This window comes from Chinchilla lanigera, unplaced genomic scaffold (genome assembly GCF_000276665.1).
Source record: "Chinchilla lanigera isolate Chin_1 unplaced genomic scaffold, ChiLan1.0 scaffold00098, whole genome shotgun sequence".
Taxonomy (NCBI): domain Eukaryota; kingdom Metazoa; phylum Chordata; class Mammalia; order Rodentia; family Chinchillidae; genus Chinchilla; species Chinchilla lanigera.
The window spans coordinates 8159395-8167573 of record NW_004955499.1 but is presented as its reverse complement, the minus strand read 5'-3'; the positions used below and the strand labels follow the sequence as shown (position 1 = coordinate 8167573).

Below are 8179 nucleotides of genomic sequence, written 5' to 3'. Positions count from 1 at the left end.
CTTAAAAAAAAAAAAAAAAAAAAAAAAGAACTGTCGTGGGGTTCTTGGCCAATGAGAGAATGGTTAAACTGCTGGGAGAAAGTATGTAGGCTCTGTGAGAAGTGGGTTGTTAAAGCACAAGTACTTCAAATGAGCAAGGCATGTTGTGTCTAGCCATTGTTCTTCCCCTTTGCCCCCAAAAAACTGCCTAGGCTGGAGAAAGCTCCCTGCCAAAACTGCTTTTCTTCTGTTCTTTTCTCTTACACTAATATTCTACATGAAAGACTGACAGTCCGCAGCTTTACTGCTACTCCTAGAAGGCTCTCAAACTCTGGGTGCTCTCGGTTGGCTTTCTCGGTGACTGAACTAAGTCTCCACTCTAAGTGATCTTTTCTCACTCTTCGTGTCATCACAACCACACACTGAGACCAATGATCTTGCCTGAAAACTCCCCAGAAGTAAAACTGTGGGCAACTCTTCAGTTGAAAGCTACCGACGGCTCCCTGGCTGGGTAAAATTGTCAGGGTAATTGGTGACCCTATGCCTTTGGTGGATTCTTTTCAGTCCCAATTCCATGTCTCCGTATTAACTCCTCACATTTCCTGGGCACCATGTACACTGGATTCTCAACATACAACATTCCTACCAACACCAACACCTCCCAAAAACACCAGTGCATGAGGTGAGCTGGTGAGCCTTGGGGCCATTCATGTCCAGATTTCCTGATGGAATGAAAGGAGATTGTGGTCAGTATGTCAATTCTCATTTATAGTTGGGAAGGCGGCTATCACTTTGCTCTGTCAAGGTCAACACCACGGCTCTCTACAATGTGTGCTACACTTTCTGTCCTCTGAATTGACATTGCTGACTTTTACTGAGAGCTTATGTCATTAGGACTGTTCAGGAAGAGTCAGGATCCTCACATGCAGCCATATTTGCCTCAGTTTCTCAAGTGCTGTGGCAGACTGAATTCTGTCGGGATCACTCTGCTCTGAGATGTACATCATATTGTCCTGATTCTGGGGCTTTCCTGGAGCAATGCATCTTCGTCAGTGTTTAATCTCTCCCTACAGAGCTACAGTCCCCATTTCTGATAACTGTCATCACTTCTGACAGAAAAAGACCTCACATCCATGGGACAATTAGGAAGGAAGGGGTTAGATGTCTACTCCATCTACCAAACCTGGCTTACAACAAAGTGAAGACCTCAGGGTAAGCATAGGTAGACTCCTCACACCTCTTCAGTGTCTCACTCCGATCTTGGTTGGCTTTCTGACTCATTCTTCATCTGACCTGATATGATCTGGACCCTACACAGCAAAATACTCCCTTCTCTGGGAGCCTAGGTAGGAAAAGAAGGAATACCTCTTCAGGTGATACCTGCCTGGGACATCCTGTACTGACAGCAGAAATGGAGTTTCTTTGGTCCCTTTTATACTTATGTGGTTAATAGTTTTGGTGTTTGAACTCACCTCACTTCCTAGGACCCATTATGCACTTACCTGTAGGTTGATCTGAGGCTGCCTTTGATACCAAGACACTCAATATGCTGACACCCATGAAAATCAAATGAGACTGTAGAAATTCTGACCATTGCTGCGAGGAGTTTCCAATGAATTAATGCAGAGCCACAGTGGAGTTATGAAGGCCCCAGATGTTCTATCATAAATATCTGTTTAATCTTTACTCTACACATCAGCTTCTGCTCCTGTATGACTCTCTTTGTTGGCCTGCTGTCCCCTCCGTATGCTAAGAACTCATCTCCTAAAGAACTAGTAGGAGCCAGGCGTGGTGGTGCACACCTGTAATTCCAGCACTTGGGAGGGTGAGGCAGGAGGATTGTTTTGAGTTCAAGGCCAACCTGGGCTACAAAGTGAGCTCATGGACAGTCTGAACTTCATAGCGTGACCCCATCTCAAAAACACACACACCAAAAAAAAAAAAAAAGACAGAAAAGTAGGAAGAACTGGTGGGATATTACATATGTGTGGCTTAACATCCCACGATGGACAACATGGATGCACATTGTGGGGCCACCTGTGTTCTCAGCTGAGTGGCTCTCCCACTACTAACTCAGAGTTCTTACCTTAAATCCCTAGCGCACCTGGGAATTCTGTCTGATGATCTGGTCACGCTCCCTCAGACTGCAGCACTCACGGCTCTAAAAAAAAATATAAGGACAATCTGAAATCATCTGACCTGTTTGTTACTGCTCCTCGTTCTTCTCAGAGTTGACCAAAGGATTTGTGCAGAACATCAGGATGACCCTTTATTCCAGAGTATGTGGTTTCGGTGGATATTCTGTCAGGGTCCCTGAGTCCTCATAGGCCTGAGTTCACCCTCCCACTGCAACATCTTCTTCCCACTAAATACCATGTGGTAGTGAGTGGGTGTCTCTTCCGGATTCTCTGCTGAAAACTACCCAGAGTTCCATGTGAACAGTGAGACCACACATGCATGTGCATGTGGTGTCTTTTCCTTCAGATATATTTTACTGAAACCCCTAAAAACACAGCATTACTTCTGTGAATCTGACAGAATCCAGTTGTATACTCTGAATAAAACTGAAATTTCCCTGAGATGGCAGAAGGAAACGAGAGACATCCACAGGCTCTTATCTGTCCTGTTGGTCTCCCAAAGCTGACAGCAGGGGGAGACCTTTTGGATCCTCCTCTGTCAGCTACTAGCGTTCTCACAACCTCACATGCTCTCTTCATATTGGAAAGTGGCTGTAAATGTGCCGCCTGTCATCTCTATCAGTCCAGACTTCAACTTTCTGACATAGCCCAGAAGGGAGTTTTGAAACACCTCAGGCATGGGACATCCAGAAGAGACAATAGGACCTAGATACTGTGGTGCACTCTCTGGCTTGGGGTGGGTATAACCTTGAGAATTCACTCAAAGTCCCCACCTGGGGTCCTGTCAGGCACTCAGAATCTGTATTTCTTTCTCTGAAGACATGATGCTGCCTACATAAGACTAAGACCTGACCACCTTTACATTCTTTAGGGAGACATCTGTGGGTACCTCACCTCCTCCACTGGTACCAGAGACTCTGAGGGCTGACAAGAGGGCTGCAGCTCAGTGGTTTGGTCGCAGTTCTGCAATGATAGTTTAGTTATTCAAGGAGTTGTTCTTTGCTTTTTGTTTTTTCCTGTATTGTCCACTACAACTCTGGCCCACTGAACCCAACGCCTCTGCACTGAGATTCATCCACAGTCCTTTTGAAATTTTTATTCTTAATTTCATGACAAGGACTTGCTAAGAGGCTAAAACCATCTGTCTGGGCTGGCAATGACCATCCTCCTGCTGTACTGCCTCACACTGTTGGGTTTACAGCCTTGTGATGTAATGCAGGCTTTTATTCCTCCTCTGCAACACTGACACTGACCCCTAGCAGGCCATTTGCTCTTATGGGCATTGTTAGTTGGAAGGCCCCCAGCAGCGGAACTTCCACTCTCTATTTAAGGCCACTGACTTCCTCATTCCATCCCTCACTCTACTCCCCAGACCAAGTTCCCTTCCTTACCCCAGGCTTGAAAGCTTCTGCCTTGCCTTCTGGGGCATGCAGGAAGTCTCCATTTCAGGCACCCAAAATACTGCTCTACTTGTTGTGCTACTAGTTCTGCCTTGATTCATCATTTCTGGGTCTTAAATCAACTCAGTACTTGGTGCTCAAACCCAGGAGTCCTGTGTGAGGTGACTGATCCTTAAGGCTACCCTTGCTATTGCCATCCTTCCACATGACACTGGGCTGTTCCTCTGATACAGGAAGTCAACTCCTAGAAGTCCAGTGAGTCTCTAGGTCTCCTCTGGAGGACCTTGCTCCTTTCTTCCATCCATCTGTCCATAAATCCTCTCTCAAGGTTTAGGTCCTCCCAGGTTTGGGTCACTATCCCCTCGGCCTAGTCCCTCAGGAGACACAAGACACTGGCCTCCTGCTGGTGGCCACTGTTTCCCTGAGATTATTTAAGGATACCTATATCTCTGTGATTTTCTATGCATTTGGCCTAGAGACCCCACCCACTCAACACTGGGCAACTCCAGCTCAGCCTTCTGACCACCCAAAGACTCACCTTAGTTTTGGCTTTAAATATCTTAAAATCCTGTACCTGGGAGGGGGAGCTATCAAATGAAAATAATTTATTTTTCTCCATAACACTATCTGCCCATAATATCAAATAGATAACAATCCCTGGTGGCCAAAGCATGACACATTTGAGTACCAAACACTTCTACATTTAGACGACTTTATTCAGCACAAGGGCAAGTGATCAGAAGGGCCTTGTGTACAGGCATTTTTCCATGTTCTCAGTCACCCTTCACCACTCATCCTATACTACATCCCAAATTCTCCTCTTTGTGATCCATCTAGATTTGACTCTAAATCTCTCTTGGGACCTGAATTCAATCCCTCTGACAACACACTTCCACCTGCATATCTTCCTCAAGCTTCAGCTCCTTCTTCCTCCTCCCCACCTCCTCCCACCCTCACATTCCTCTGGTCTTCCCAACTCCACCATCAGAGGTTTCCTCTCATTTACATCTTCTCCCTTTCTACCATCTTTCTCTCCATCCACCGCCCACTGTCATGCACACCAGCTCTCTCTTCAACCACAACCTCTGCCAGCCTCTGTCCTCTCTGTGAGGTGGCAGAATGGAAGGGAATGTGCACGTCCATGTTCCCTTTTCCCTTCTGACTGCTCCCAACTAAGAAACACCTAGGATCCTACACCATAGAGCCTACTCACTTCACCATCCAAGGAAATCTAGCATCTCACCCACTCCTACAGGCTCACTTGGCAGATGTTTACTTTATCCTTATTTCTATCACCTCACCCCAAATAAAATACATGCATCTGGGCTCTGCCACAGCTTTTATGGACTGTCCATGTGTGAGAACCAAACCCAGTGTGCCTGGTATCATTACCATTCTTGGCAGTGACCCCAATGGAATCATAAGACTGAGTCTCCTAAGTTAAGTGATATGCTTCTTTTTATACTCCACTTGATAGAAAGAAAAGGCAGCATTTAGGTACTAATTTATGACACAAGTGAAGAAATCACTTTAAAATGGGGTGAAAATCCAGTGGCCTTCATGAACAGACTCATTGAGACCATTTTAAAATACACCACTGTAGATCCTGATTCAGAAGCAGGAGAATTGCATTGACCCATACTTTATTTTCCAGTGCTCTTCAGATATCAGAATGGAACTCCAAAAATTAGAGGAGGGTTCACAGACCTCTCAAAAAGATCTCATTTCATCAGCCTTCAAGGTCTTTGATAATAGAGACCAGGAAATGATCAAACAGAAACAGATTAAATACCAGCTACTGCTATCTGCATTTCAAGGTAATCAGCAAAAAAGAAACAAAGCCTCCACAGAGCCTCCAAGACCTTGTTTCAAATGAACACTGAAGGACACTGAGCCAAGGATTGTCCAAACCCTGGGCACCCAGTCAAGCCGTGTCCAGCCTGTGGGCAAAAGGGACATTAGAAGTTACACTGTTCCCAGACCTCTGGGAATGGGGCTAGTTGCTCCAGTCCCAAGGCCAACCGTAACTTGTCCTTCCCAAGTCTGCTAGAAATGGCTGCTGAGGACGACTGACTGACTAGGCCCAAGTCTTGGGGCTCCTGTGATCTCCATCACCACAACAGAACCCAGGGCTTGTCTCACAGTAGCAGATAAGCCAGTCTGTTTTCTTCTAGACATAGGCACAACATTTGAGAAGAACACAAAGGACTTCTGGTCCTCTCCTCTATTGCTGTTTTGGGGTCCATGGCCTTATCTCCAAACCAGTCTTTACCAAACTTCTGCTTTACACGTTGAAAGCAACCATTTTTGCATATACCTTTCCAGCACTCCTAACCTCTCCACCCCCCTTAAGGAGGTGAGGTGCATTTTGAATTATACATTCTACCACTACCATCCAACCTTAGCTGTTCTTCTTGTCTTTAGCTCACCCCTCTCCTCAATACAGAGTACACAAACTTTACCTCCATTCTACCCCCAAAAAGTCAGTGCCATTGGTGGGACACTAAATACCCTGCAGTTGCTTCTCATCATGCTCCTATCAAGGTTGCCTCAAAGACTCTGTCTTCTACCCTAACAAGGCACAACACAAATAAACTGTGAACTAACACGTGAATAACCCTCTTCTCCTCTATTACCTTATTTTGCTCCTCCTTGAAAACAACTAATAGGAAATTTCATAGATTTTTCCTCTGATGGCCTCTCAACCTGACTAGAGGCCCCTTACACCACTGGGCTTCAGTTCATCCCTCCCCCAAGATTGCCATGATCTACCCAATCTTCATAACCCCCTCTTTTTTTCTCCATACCATTAACCCCTATAAAAGGATTACTTCTAGGCCATGTTAAGAGCATTCCTTCAATCTCACCTTCAAGCTGTTAAACAGGAGAAATCCCTCTGTGGCTCAAGAATGCTTGCTGTGTCTGTCTCTGTCTTCTTCAGTTTATATGGAGTCCCCACCCCCAAATTTGCATGATAAACAGCCAGACTCAACATGCTCTACAAAAGGGCTTAGGCCCGCCCTTCAAAGATCCAGCCAATGACCTCCTTAACACACACCCAATAGCTGTGCCACACAGGACTACCAAACTCTTTCAGACTTACAGCACTAATTTCTCTAAATTCCTTGCAACTTCCCACTCTATTGCTTCCATAACCCTAGACACTTCCTTCATGTACCAAGCCACCTCTACAGGAGCCAACACCTAACAGTCCCTTTAAGGAAAATTCTTCTCAAAGCAAGGAAAACATCACTATCAGGAGTTTCTGAGACTACCAAACTCACTGGATCAATTATAAAACCTCACTTGAGGTGAACAGAAAGTTCATGCAGTCTCTCCATTACTCAGTACCACCTACATCTTCAGTCTTCTCCCCAGGCCTAATTACTCACATGCCCCCTAGATTATTTCCATGAGAGCTCATCAGCATCTCATCCCTCAATAACTCTGTATTAATACAACCTTCAATCGGGCCTCCTTAGCCTGTTCCATCTTGGTCTGAGAGAGGGATCCCAATCCTTCAGCTCCATGTTGGGGCCTATACTTTACAACACCTTCTCTTTACAGCTCTCAACGTGGCTGTTCCAAACAGGAGTCTTTTCCCTGTGTGGCCAACAGCCCTTTTTGTGCTTACCCACTAATGGGACAGGGACATGTACCTTAGCCTGTTTGTGCCCCAATATTAATGTATCCCACACCAACCAGCGCCTCCTCATCCCCACCACTGACTACAGCCAGTAAAAAGGGCAGCCCCTCTAACCCCCTTTCTAATATTAGAGATGGCCACAGACGTAGCTGTTGCAGTGGAAAAACTGACCAGTTCTTTCACCTTCTGCCAAAGTTTATTGCAGCACCTAGAGGAGAGCCTCAGTAAAATCTCACAGTTCCTAATCAGGATCCAGAACCAGTGGGACATTGATGTTCTGCACCATTATGCATATCACCTAAACATCCAAATCTTCACTCAACATGTGGACCGCATCCTTCTCCTCAAAGAAACAACAATAAAACAAAATAAAAAACCAGAAATGCAGAAATCTCTCATCAGGGGTGGAAAAACCGTAACCCTGAACAAAGATGCCCAACACAGCAGAAGTAGCCAAAAGAGAGTGATGCCCCGTCTAGTCTCCAATCTTCCCTTCCTGTCCCAACAACACCCCCCAATTCTTCTGTGTATTTATTTTATTCTTATTATTCCTTTTTCTATTTATAACAAAAGGCTGACATGTTGGCTTAATGCTCCCATAATCTAGACTGAATGCCAGCTGACTTCTTCATTCCATCCCCCATTCCCTTCCCCGGCCCAAGCTCCAGCCCTACCTCAGGCTTAAAAGTGCTCTGACTCTGGGGCCTGGAACATGCTGATGTCTCTGCTTCCGACCCCTGAGATGTTTCTGCACTTCTCTTGCGAATAAATATTTCTGCCTCCTATTGTCTCTGGGACTTAAGCCAACCTCACAGGCCTGCCTTGTCCCTTTAAAAACATTGTTTTTAAATTTTGAGATAGTCCTGGAAGTATTGACCAAACTGGGCTCAAACTGCAATCCAGGTTTAGCCTCTCGTTATGGGGTTGCGGGCACTTGCAGCCTACACAGCTTTTTTTTTTTCCCAGTACAGGGGTTTAAACTAAAGACCTTCACACTGAATACATCACCAGCACAT

The 8179-nt window shown here is 45.5% G+C and overlaps 1 protein-coding gene across 1 annotated transcript in view; it reads right to left on the bottom strand.

The window, feature by feature from the left end:
- LOC102027659 (melanoma-associated antigen B16) overlaps positions 1 to 7883 on the bottom strand; it is a gene marked incomplete in the record, with an annotated part of 14240 nt that extends 6357 nt beyond the window's left edge. The window contains 2 exon segments of the mRNA XM_013505556.1: positions 2087 to 2140; positions 7838 to 7883.
- Positions 7884 to 8179: the final 296 nt, after the last annotated feature.